General features: G+C 36.9%; 1 long non-coding RNA gene across 1 annotated transcript; it reads right to left on the reverse strand.

Moving 5' to 3' along the window:
* Positions 1–3,393: 3,393 nt before the first annotated feature.
* LOC110869061 lies at positions 3,394–7,169 on the reverse strand. Its single transcript, XR_002552914.2, has 4 exons — positions 5,372–7,169; positions 5,189–5,261; positions 4,413–4,626; positions 3,394–3,639 (listed from the first exon to the last, which is right to left on the reverse strand). It is a non-coding gene; the product is annotated as an uncharacterized LOC110869061 (long non-coding RNA).
* Positions 7,170–11,093: the final 3,924 nt, after the last annotated feature.

An 11,093-nucleotide genomic window follows, 5' to 3' on the forward strand; every position in this document is an offset into this window, starting at 1 on the left:
TATATAAAATAGTTACCGGTCTCTTCGTCCTCCGAAATGTCGACATACGCCCGAGTCAACGCGTATTCCTCTTCCTTCGTCCATTTGATTATATTTTTTGTACGCCGCGGTGCGTCCTTATCCTTCTTCTTATGCGACCTTTTGCCGCGTTTCGATGTTTCTTGCACCGGTTCGGGTTGCGTCTCCGGTACGACTTCCACATCGGGTTCGGCTTCGGGTTGTGACGGTTGAGACCCGCCGGCTTGACCATAGCCGAAAGTGGGAGGAACAAACGGAGGGGCGCCACTCAAGTAAGCCGCGTAAGTTAAAAAGCTCGGGTCCATGTCTTGAAGGTTGTATGGGATTTGCGGTTGGGTTGTGTTCGGGTTTGCGGGTCTACCGGGGACACCAAAAGGAGGGCGGAATGGATGCATGATTGTATAAAAATTAGCAGAAAGTGGGTTTTTTTTTTTATAAAAGTTGGAAGAAAGTGGGAGAGATAGTGAGTTTTTGTATAAAAAATGATGTGAATGTGGGGTAAATATATATAGTGGGGATTATTTTAAATTAAAAAAAAAATAAAAGAAAGTTACCGTTTGAAAACGGTCGAAAGATGGTGGCCCCCACATTTTTAAGCGTTATAATTTAAACGCCGAACGGGATTTTTTTCGAAAATAACGCCGTAAAACGCCCCCTGTAATGGGGGGTTGGGCGTTTTCGCGCAATTTTTTTAAAAAAAAACGCCCCATTACGCTTGGTCTTAGGATGTCTAAAAATTGTTTTTTTTTTTAATTTTTTAACAAAAAATTTTTCATCTTTTGCAACTTAACTTCACAAAATTTGATTTTTTACTTTTAACCCAAAATTTCATCTTTTCCAATTTAACCTCACAAGTTTTAACTTTGGCCCCTTTTAATCTTTTGCAAATTTTCGCTGTAAATGTTGCGGGTTAACACGGCACAACGTGCATGTGTGGTTCAATGTTTTTACGTTTCATTCTAAATTTTGCGAGTTAACATGCCACAACGTACGTGTGTGGTTTAACGTTTCTACGTTGATTTTTCCCGTTTGACAGGTTCATCGCATTGATCCTTTAAAGGGATCAATGGCGGCCAAACTTTTACAAGTTGGGATTATTGGAGGGAATTTTTGAAGTTGAGATTATTATCGGCCAACAGGTAAAACTTAATATTATTAAAATCCAATATCCCTTTAATATATGTGTTACGACTTGCAACAAATGTCGTATGCTCAAACTTACATACTTAAATGTCATTGTTTAAAGAGGATCTTAATCCAATATGCATACTTGTTTCCATTCATGTCTCTTTGAACCCCAAAGGGCAAGTGGGCCACCCAAATTTGACTAGCTCAAAAGCTATATTTACAAGACACAAAATGAACCCTATAATGGACATAGATACTTGTAGAATATATACTTAATTGGAAACACACAACAGGATGTGCTTAGGATATGCTATATGCATAATACAATAGGATGTTTCTTGCTGCCTTATATAACAAGTTCAAAGGAACAACAATTTTTATCGTCCACTTCACGCCTTTGCTAAAGTGTATGCATGCATTGCTGGGCAATTACTCTTTTAGCAGTTAGTAAGCACCAAGCTACCTCTAACTGCCAAAGGAGATTTGCCCTGTAATTCGACTCTACATGTCAACTCATCTTGAATTATTGGGAAACACATTGATTAGGTAGGATTTCGCTTATTGATCATGTGGGGTAGATGATCTATCAGAACGTTCATATCACATTAACTACTCTTTTGACTTTAATGTCAAATTTCTGTTCACCAGATAGTGATATCTATTTTTTTCGAACGATCAACTTTTATAAAAAAACGTATACTAGCAGCCGGAACTCAAACATACAATCAGAAAGTGAAGTTAAACTATTGACTCCACTTTAGCGTTTAAAAAGAGGACCTATTTTTTTATCCATAGAAAACCTAGAGACTTAATGTCTTCTATCACCTTTGACCCCATGGTTTCTTTGCCCGAGAATATCACCTCGTTTCTCGCTTTCCAAATGCACCAGCACGCTATTTAATTGAGTATTTTGATTGTTTCCTCAAATGGCAACATAAAAGTCTTTGATATCATAAATCTTGTCTAGGACATTTGGTATGTTTTGTTTTAGTTTGTAAGTTGCAAGGTTATACTTTCTTTTAGAAGTGTCTCTATTCTCATGTTAACATTATGTCTGTTAGACCATGTGTAGTGGTTAAACAAAATAATGCCCTTACCATGGGGCATTATTCGACACGTGGCAGTCCAGTCAGCATGGGGCGTTATTGCAAAAGTGGCGTAGTGGGAATAATGCCTGATAATGCCCCTTCCAATCATTAAACAAAAAAAAAGCAAACTATTTTCTCATTGGTGGGTCAAACCCAGTCAACCATTCCACAAACCATGTTAGGCGTTTTATATATAATGCCCCACCAATTTTTTTTTTTTCAAAAATAATGCCCTATAATGCCCTATGTAATGGGGAAGGGGGCGTTTTTTTGCCCTATAATGCCCTATAATGCCCCACTACACATGGTCTTAGTAGCAAGTAATGTCAAACTTGCGAAAGTTGATCCGGAACTGGCGCCACCATTCGTATGGCATTTGTAAACAAGCTCCAAACAAAATGTTGGTGAAAAAAGACATTAGCATGGCAAAGAGTCAAAAAATCAAGGAAAAACGATGAAGAGAAGTTAATACCATCATTTGTGTCCCTATGTTGGGTATTGAATATGTAGGTATAATGGATTTTAGTAATTCTAACTATTCACCGTTGGCAGGCAATAGTCTTAACTTCAAAAATAACCAGTGGTGCTCCCACATTTTCAAATATTGTAAACTAATAGAGCCTTACTATCAGAACCTTAATTTCTTTTTGTCCCCTTGTCCATTTCGGTTTAGTAAAGGTCCATTGGTTTAGAGTATTTAAAAATGTGGGACCACCACTGGTTAGTTTTGAAGTTCGGACCATTGCTGACCGACGGCTGATAGTTAAGATTATTAAAATCCATCATTCCATTGAATTATCAATCAAACCGATAATGGCTGAAAATGTGAAAAACCAGATGGTGGAAGAAATTTACGAATGTGGAGAAGTTAAACAACACATTATTTTTAAAACTCTCTACTCCAAGAACTCAAGGATGAGTTCTTAGTTTATAAGTGTGGTAGAATGATGAGAGATTAATTACTCAAATGGCCGACTCGCATATGGACCGATAGAAATGTGGGAAAAGAATGAAGAAACGTGAAAACAACTCTACAAAGTAACCATTATAAAATATCTCTTATATATAATTTGGTTTTATTTAAACTAGTGGTTTCGAAACCGGCGCGTTGCGCCGGGATTCCTCACCCTACTCGTGCGTTATGGTTGGATTAAACCAATACAAAACAGCTATGAGTATTAATCAAACGAATTCAAATAGATCAAAGCCATCAAAAACATAATAAACCAATATAGAACAATTGTTGAGCTACATGAAACCCAAATCAAATAACCTTATGACTTAAAAAGTGTACCACTCTTATGTATGCTGGGCCAAGAGGTCGGTGCCAGTGAGTGCGTTTGGCAGCAATCTTGCCTGGATTCTGGAGCAGCAGGGGAGTTCATCTTCTCACTTGATTCTTAGTCTGCACAGTTTAAGGTCAACCAAAAAGGTAACAATTTTATATGATTTGCGATGAACTTAGAATAATACTATGTGTATTAAAAATGTATATCATTTGAAGTAGAGAAACGGCTGAAATGAAGCGGGTTAATGGGTAAAAAAAATCAAAAGCCAGCTGTAGTGTATTTGACTGTTTACAAATTTTCCCATTTAAAAGAAACTATCTTATCAATCTAACTACATATTGTTTAGAAAAAGGCCCTACATAATGATTTGAGAAGCAACTCACTTGTTAACAGGCTGCATAGTAACTTAAAAAAATCTACATGTGTGCAAGATATCCAGTTCTAGAGCTGTAAGCTCAATTTAATACCAATAATCAAACTACCTATTCAATTGCTAAGCTAATTTAAAGAATGGATTTATAAACAATACTTCAAAATATAACAAAGAAAGTACATTGTGGGACATAATAACCATAACATAAGAAGAAAATGGACAGTTTCCTTTGTTGTAATGACAAACTAAAAGCAAATGCAATCCAATCACATAATGTTAATATGAAGTCATGGCATTTTTTTGAGTTGCATACATAAGAACTTTACAAACCTCAATGTAGAACTGAGCTCATGATAAAGTGAACTCGTTCTCACCAATTTTACAAACTTCACCAGATCACGTGAATTTATTTAGCAAAAAAAAAAAACTGATGTAAGTAGCACATATGTTCTCCAAGTGGCTCAGACTACAATATCTACAAACAAAAGAAAAAGAATACTATAGATTTGATGTTACCTTTGAAATAGGACTTGTTCTTGGTATGAACACATTTTCATTGAATAATAAAAAAGACATTTTCATTCCTGCCAATTTTGTTTCTTCTTGATTTATATATAGATCAAATCTTCATTGTAAATACTGTATTGGCCAATTAGTAAGCATTCCAGTTCCTTTGTTCTTTTCTCATCTCCATCAATCAATCTTCAATTGAACAAAACCAGATACAACCCTAAACAATCATAAGAATGCCAACCAATACAACAAATAAAACATAATGCTTCCAATTTTGAGAGAACGTAATAGGCAGCCTAACCTTCCAATTCCACCATAAGAACGTGTGAAGCAAAAATTAATATAAAAGAACCAAAAAAACAACAATTATATTCTTTCGACTGTGGAGTAGTCTGTTGAAGAAGAGGGTAAGTTGGAAGAAGGAATTTCTAAGTAGGTTGTTTCAACTTTATGATCATCTTTTACTTTTTCATATATCCTATTAGATTTTTTAGTGTGTATAAAAGGAGCAACCCTTTTTTTATAAAACATAATCAGTTTTATTGCAGCCATCGGAACCTCACTCAAGTAATAGATAGTAAGATGCAAAGATGGTTGAAAACTGATTATCTTCAACTTTAATTATCAGTTATGAGACAATCGTTTCCAAGACACAAATCCAAAGAATTATATAATAATTTAATTGGGCAAAAGAACATAAAAGGAGCACCTTTAATCCTAAAATCCAATACAACAACGATCAAATCTTCAGGTTTTTAGACGGTTTACTCAAATCATACCTGAAGTAAGAAGTCCATTTCACTTGATCAACCAAATCGAACCCAATATACTTCAGATCTTCCTCTTCGTAAACTGAGTAAAAAAAATAAATAATATCCATCATCAACATAAAATAATTATTGCAGTTAACTTTCTTAAGCGAGCATATATGGGGTAATTAGTTCGAGCGTTTGTGTTTATACCTCTCCGAATCCTCTGGGTCTATTGTTGAACAAAGCCAACCTGTCTCGTCACCGTTGTCTGAGTTAACCAAATGGAAGAGACCCATATAAGCCTCATAGCTTTCGGTCACCACCTGTTCATTATCCAAACCACGACCCTTGACAACCATCTCGGTAACCACCATGTAACGTCCATTTGTCCACCGGCTTGTGGTCGTTCTGTCGCCGGAAACATCACTTGTACTTGTCGTCAAACATCATCACTCCAGCCATCGTGTAAATCTCTTTTGGTCTCCATAATTCAAGGTAGCCAACCCATCAACAACAACCATCACATTTCATTCCAACACCCATCACCACTGTGCACTACCGTAGGACCACCACCTTAAGCCTAACCATAAAACGTTATGGCCGGCGGCCTGCCTTGCCACCGGCAGTTACCTCCTAATCACCAAAATCACGTTACATGTGATTGGCTAAACAAAATTAAGCAATCGGGTCTCAACTTGGCGATAACCATCACCTCAACATCACTGTCACGGTTGGAACCCTTGTCAGAAACCAAACAGGCATCGTTGCCATTAACGCCACCACCGTCATCATCGGACAACCGCTGAGCTACACAAACTTACCTATCGATTGAGACCAAATTTCTCAACAAAGAATTAACACCAAATTTACCAATCGATTAACACCTAATCTGTTTTCCTTATCACAAATCAACCAATTCAGCGAAAAGCATACCGCAAACACATATGTATCAACACATTTGCAAACACAGGAGAAACATTAAAAATCAAACACACAATAAAAACAAATCTAAAGCTCAGAGTTCCAAAAGAAGCTGGCTGCAAGGTGGGTTGCAGTTCTATACCTACCATCCACCACCCTGCCGCGCCAACTTTATGAATGATCTATATGAATTTGATACTCATCACAGCCTAACAACCGTCAGCTTAAGCACAGCCAACCACACATTCCACCAGCAGAAACCCAGTAAGAGAAAGATGGGTTTGGGGGTTAGGGTTTCAGATTCGCAAGCACCGGCGACACCGACGGCCGGGAAGACGGTGGTGGTTGTGGAAGTAACCGACAGTGGTAAGGCAGTGGTCACAGCCAACCACACAAATGAAACACTATAAACCACCACCACCGCCATCATCAGCGAGGTGTGTAACCAGGGCGAGGAGGGCGGCCGGAGGCCATGGCCGACAACTCCTCATCTGCCTGGTCCTCAGATGAAACACTGATGTCTGATGCTGAATGTTGAACAGAGAAAGCAAAAAGGGGGACAAAGGTAAACCAACGCGTGTCTGATTTGATGATGAGGTTATCACCGCCAAAAGGGGCCAATCAGGCCTCACCACAACCAATGAATGGTGGCCAGCAGCGGTCAGCAGATGTGCCCTGATTTACTGTTCATTTCGTTTTGTTGAAGTTTGGACGAATTTTGAAGATGAGGGTGGTGGAGATGGTGAACGACGGTGGTGATTTGGTACACAGATCCGCCGCCGTCATGGCCGGAACATCACCGGTAACAGCAGGTGAACACCCCTTTCTCTAAAAACAACCCTCATCTGGATTCTAAAAAGTGAGTGTGTCAAATTCTATCGTTGTTTGCTACGTCAAAACCACTGGTCGGTGGCCGGACGAAGACCACCGCCCGTTCCTCCATTCCGCTCTCTCTACCTGGCTAATTTTGTCTCTCTCTATAACTAATCTGTGTTCTGTGTCTTCATACCGGAAGAGGAAATGAGATGGGAAGTTGTGGAGGCTGAGGAGACTCCCACGTGTCTTGTGTTAAAGACCTGAAATGCCCTAGTTTACTAATCACTGTTCATTCACTTTTCCTACTATCAGTTTACTAATCACTGTTCATTCACTTTTCCTACTATCATAAAATTGTTTATATTATTTATTATTTGTTGGTTATATTGGTCTTTTATTTTATTCTAAGTCTCTAGTTTAGTGGCGGAACTAGAAGAAAAAATATAGGAGTATCCTAATTTTTTTTATCGTACATTCATACAATGTAAATGAAAAAAAAACACGATATTAAATAAAGTAAACAAGTACCTAATAGATTTTCCTCTTCGGCTTTTTGAACCTTGGAGTCGAGCCATTACATCATTGTTATCTGTTACTTTATCAAACGTTTCTTTTTGGATGTTAGATCATTGTTATCTGTTACATCATTGCGATAGTAATATCATTTTGAGTATTCAATCCAATAATAGTAATATATCACCGTAGCGCCCCGTACATCTTTTCTTTCTTCTCTGGTTCTACTTCACAAATCTGAACAGCTCATCGGAACCCGATCGCTTGCCGGAAACATTAAAATTTCTCTGTTTTCTTTCTCCCTTCAAGTTTAGTAAGGCTTAGGGGCTGTTTGGTAGCCTCTTAATGACCATTCAGATGCTACCTCTTAATGAGTTAAAACCTCCTCTTAATGAGTTAAAACCTCTGAATGAATAAGAGGTAACCTCAAGTCTGAATGGTTAAGAGGTAACCTCTGAATGGTAAATCATCAAATGTCACATTTATTTACCTTCTCATTGGAAAAATTCTTAGTTGTTCCATTAAGAGGTAGCCTCTTAATGACCATTCAGAGGCTACCAAACAGCCCCTTAGGGTATCCTAATACTTGTCCAGGGGTATCCCATACATATAACGGTGAAAACGAGAGAAATTTGTGCTTCGCCAAAAAAGTTGAGGGATATCCACTGCAACCCCTGGCCGCCACATAGATCCGCCCCTGCTCTAGTTAGTTAATATGTAGGTTACTCTAACCCCGGTTTAATACCTTGATTATAAATGTAACCTATAAATAAAGATTCATATAAAATGCCTATAGACAACTTTTGATATTATAATAAAGTTTTTTCCGTTTGGTCCTTATATAAACCTCTACTAAAACATGTTTAGGCGTGTTGTAAACTTCAAATATATGAATTTAAAGTTTGGAATTTAATTATTAAGAATCTATTTTGGGGTGAGTGTTACTTTTTTAAAAGAAACAAATAGCATATGCCATGGTACATGCCTAGGGACATGTCTCCTGTTACTCTTTTCCTTTTTCTATTCTTGGACCAGCAAAAACTCTTTTGAAGTTTCTCAACCATTGACACAATAGTTTATTGCTTGATATCATTTTTAGAGGGATAAAAGGACCTTTATTAAAAATGATGTAACATGATACGTTTAGTTCAATATTAACCCCTTTGAAATGAAGGTAAAGGATCAAATAAAAATAAAATTAACGTACGAAACGTACGCATTGGGGGAAAAGCAAAAAAATGGCGGTGTCATTTTGGTAATTATCAGCAACTTCAAAATTACTGGGGAAAAAGTAAAAAAAATGTCCTGTAGAGTAATTTTGAGCATCTAGTTATGGGGTTTTTTGGAAAATGTCTTGTAGAGTAATTTTGTTAGCATTTAGTTATGGGGTTTAGGTTTTTGGGGGGTGTGGGGGGGGGGGTTAGTGTAATTTTGATAATTACCCTACAATTTTGATAATTACCCCACACGACCAAAATTACTCTACAGATGCTCAAAATTACTCTACTAGAGTAATTTTGAAGTTGCTGATAATTACCAAAATGCCACTGCCCCTTTTTTTGACTTTCTTTCAATTCGTACGTTTCGTACGTTTATTTTATTTTTACGTGAACTTAACTCTAAAATGAATCACAACATTGCTATCTTTGGATACATATTAAGGGATAACAAATCCTCTTGAGACTTGATCTTGTTAGAGTGGTCGGTAGCTTTCAAACAGGATTATATCATATATATTTTCCACCACCCTTGAGAGTATCGACAAGATCCAAGATTTAAAGAGAAATAAGATTAGTAGGAACATCACATACCAAAACATACTTGACATTATACTTAAAGCAACCAAGTATTCTACACATACCAAAACATACTTACATTATATTTAAAACAACAATGTGTGAACAAAGCAAGATCATGTGGATGCTTACACACATATATTGCAAAAATCAACAACTAAGACTTCATAGATAGTTCAATTATTGTTAACACCCACCATTGGAAAGCCCATTCATATCAAAGCTGGAATATCAAAATATGTACAACTGATGAATTGCAGGGCAAATCTCCCTTGGCGGTTAGTGTTAGGAAATGGCTTACTAACTGCCAAAGGAGTAGTTACCCAGTAATGCATTCATACACTTAAATAATCTTTAAACACACTTGTTTGATAAAACTTGATGTTGGTTTCAAACAATTTATAGGCTAAAGAAGTACAACATACATATTCTACATTCTAGCATATACTTCACACATTCCTCTCTCTCCTCATTTTCTAGACGGTGAATTAAGAATGTTTACGGATAATACTTTTATGCTAATATACTAATTGACTTTTACAATTGACACATAGGGAACACTTATAATGTAGATCAAAAAAGTATATGTACGATGTTCTATCGGTCAAGAAATGCTTTGATGTTGATTACTTATTCTTTTCTTAGTAGGCCAATGCAGAAAATGCTGAGAGGTCCATAGAGTTACTTAAAAAAGTGTTCTTGGTCAAGACTGAAAATATTATTCTTATGTCACTAACACCCCTGATATACATAAGGATTATTTCCTAATAAATTATATTTTTAGAAAATGTTATGCTACGTAGAAGAGCTATGATGATTTAAATAAATGCTTGTCCCATATTGAAAATATATCTAGTTTTTAAAGTCGAATTGCTTTTAATCCAATTGTCAATTGGACTTGAATCCAAGACTTCTAACTCTATGTGTTTAAAGGCTTTATTTTTGCCAATAAACCACCTACCTAACAAAGTGTTACTAAAAATGTGGCTACAATTGATTTATTTATTTGCCAAATTGACTGCTAGAATTTTATATTTTACTTTTGATATAATAATTAAACCAATACGAGTAACCCAACATCCCTAAAAGAATCAAACTCGTTTTAAGCTCACCCTATTTTTCAGCGAATTACATTTTCCTTAACCATGGCTAAGACCGACCATCCCCTACATCACTAAGAATAATTAAACTAGCACCGTGTTGGAAATTTTGTTAGGAAAATGATTTTTTCCTATTTTTGGAATAAAAATAAATATAATAAAATGAGCGGGTTTGTAGGTCCCGAAATCGGAGGATCGATATCAACAACCTAATCCTTGTTTATAACAAACAATGTTACGAGTGCGGAATCCCCGTAATTATGCCAAATCAAACATAGAACAAAGTAAGAACAACGGTTTAACCAATGAAACACACTCAATTGATTAAACAGGATAAGAGTACAACTGATACAAACACAGAATGACCTTTGGGTATGCTCTCTTATCTCTAAGTTGTAACTGAGACAGAATGTGCCTTTATATAGCAGTTGGGCCAGAGAACTCCACGAAACCAAACTAGGCTCGACGAAACGGAACTGGGCCCAACACTAAGCCCATCAGACGATGAAACACATCTGTTTCGTCGCTGATCTTGACGAAACAGAAACAAACAGACCAAAGTCTGTTTCGTCGACAAGTGTTCGACGAAACATACCTGTTTCGTCGAAGGCTGCAACATGGTTAACTGTTTACTGCAAACAGACAGCAAACAGCAGGCACAAAATAAGCACATATATTGACAGAGATACCCTTAACATGCAACATGCATTGTTCAAAGACTATTACATAACAGACGAGACAAATAAGTCGGACATAAGCGGATAGGAGGATATCCGACTTGGTCGA

This window comes from Helianthus annuus, chromosome 7, assembly GCF_002127325.2.
Source record: "Helianthus annuus cultivar XRQ/B chromosome 7, HanXRQr2.0-SUNRISE, whole genome shotgun sequence".
Taxonomy (NCBI): Eukaryota; Viridiplantae; Streptophyta; class Magnoliopsida; order Asterales; family Asteraceae; genus Helianthus; species Helianthus annuus.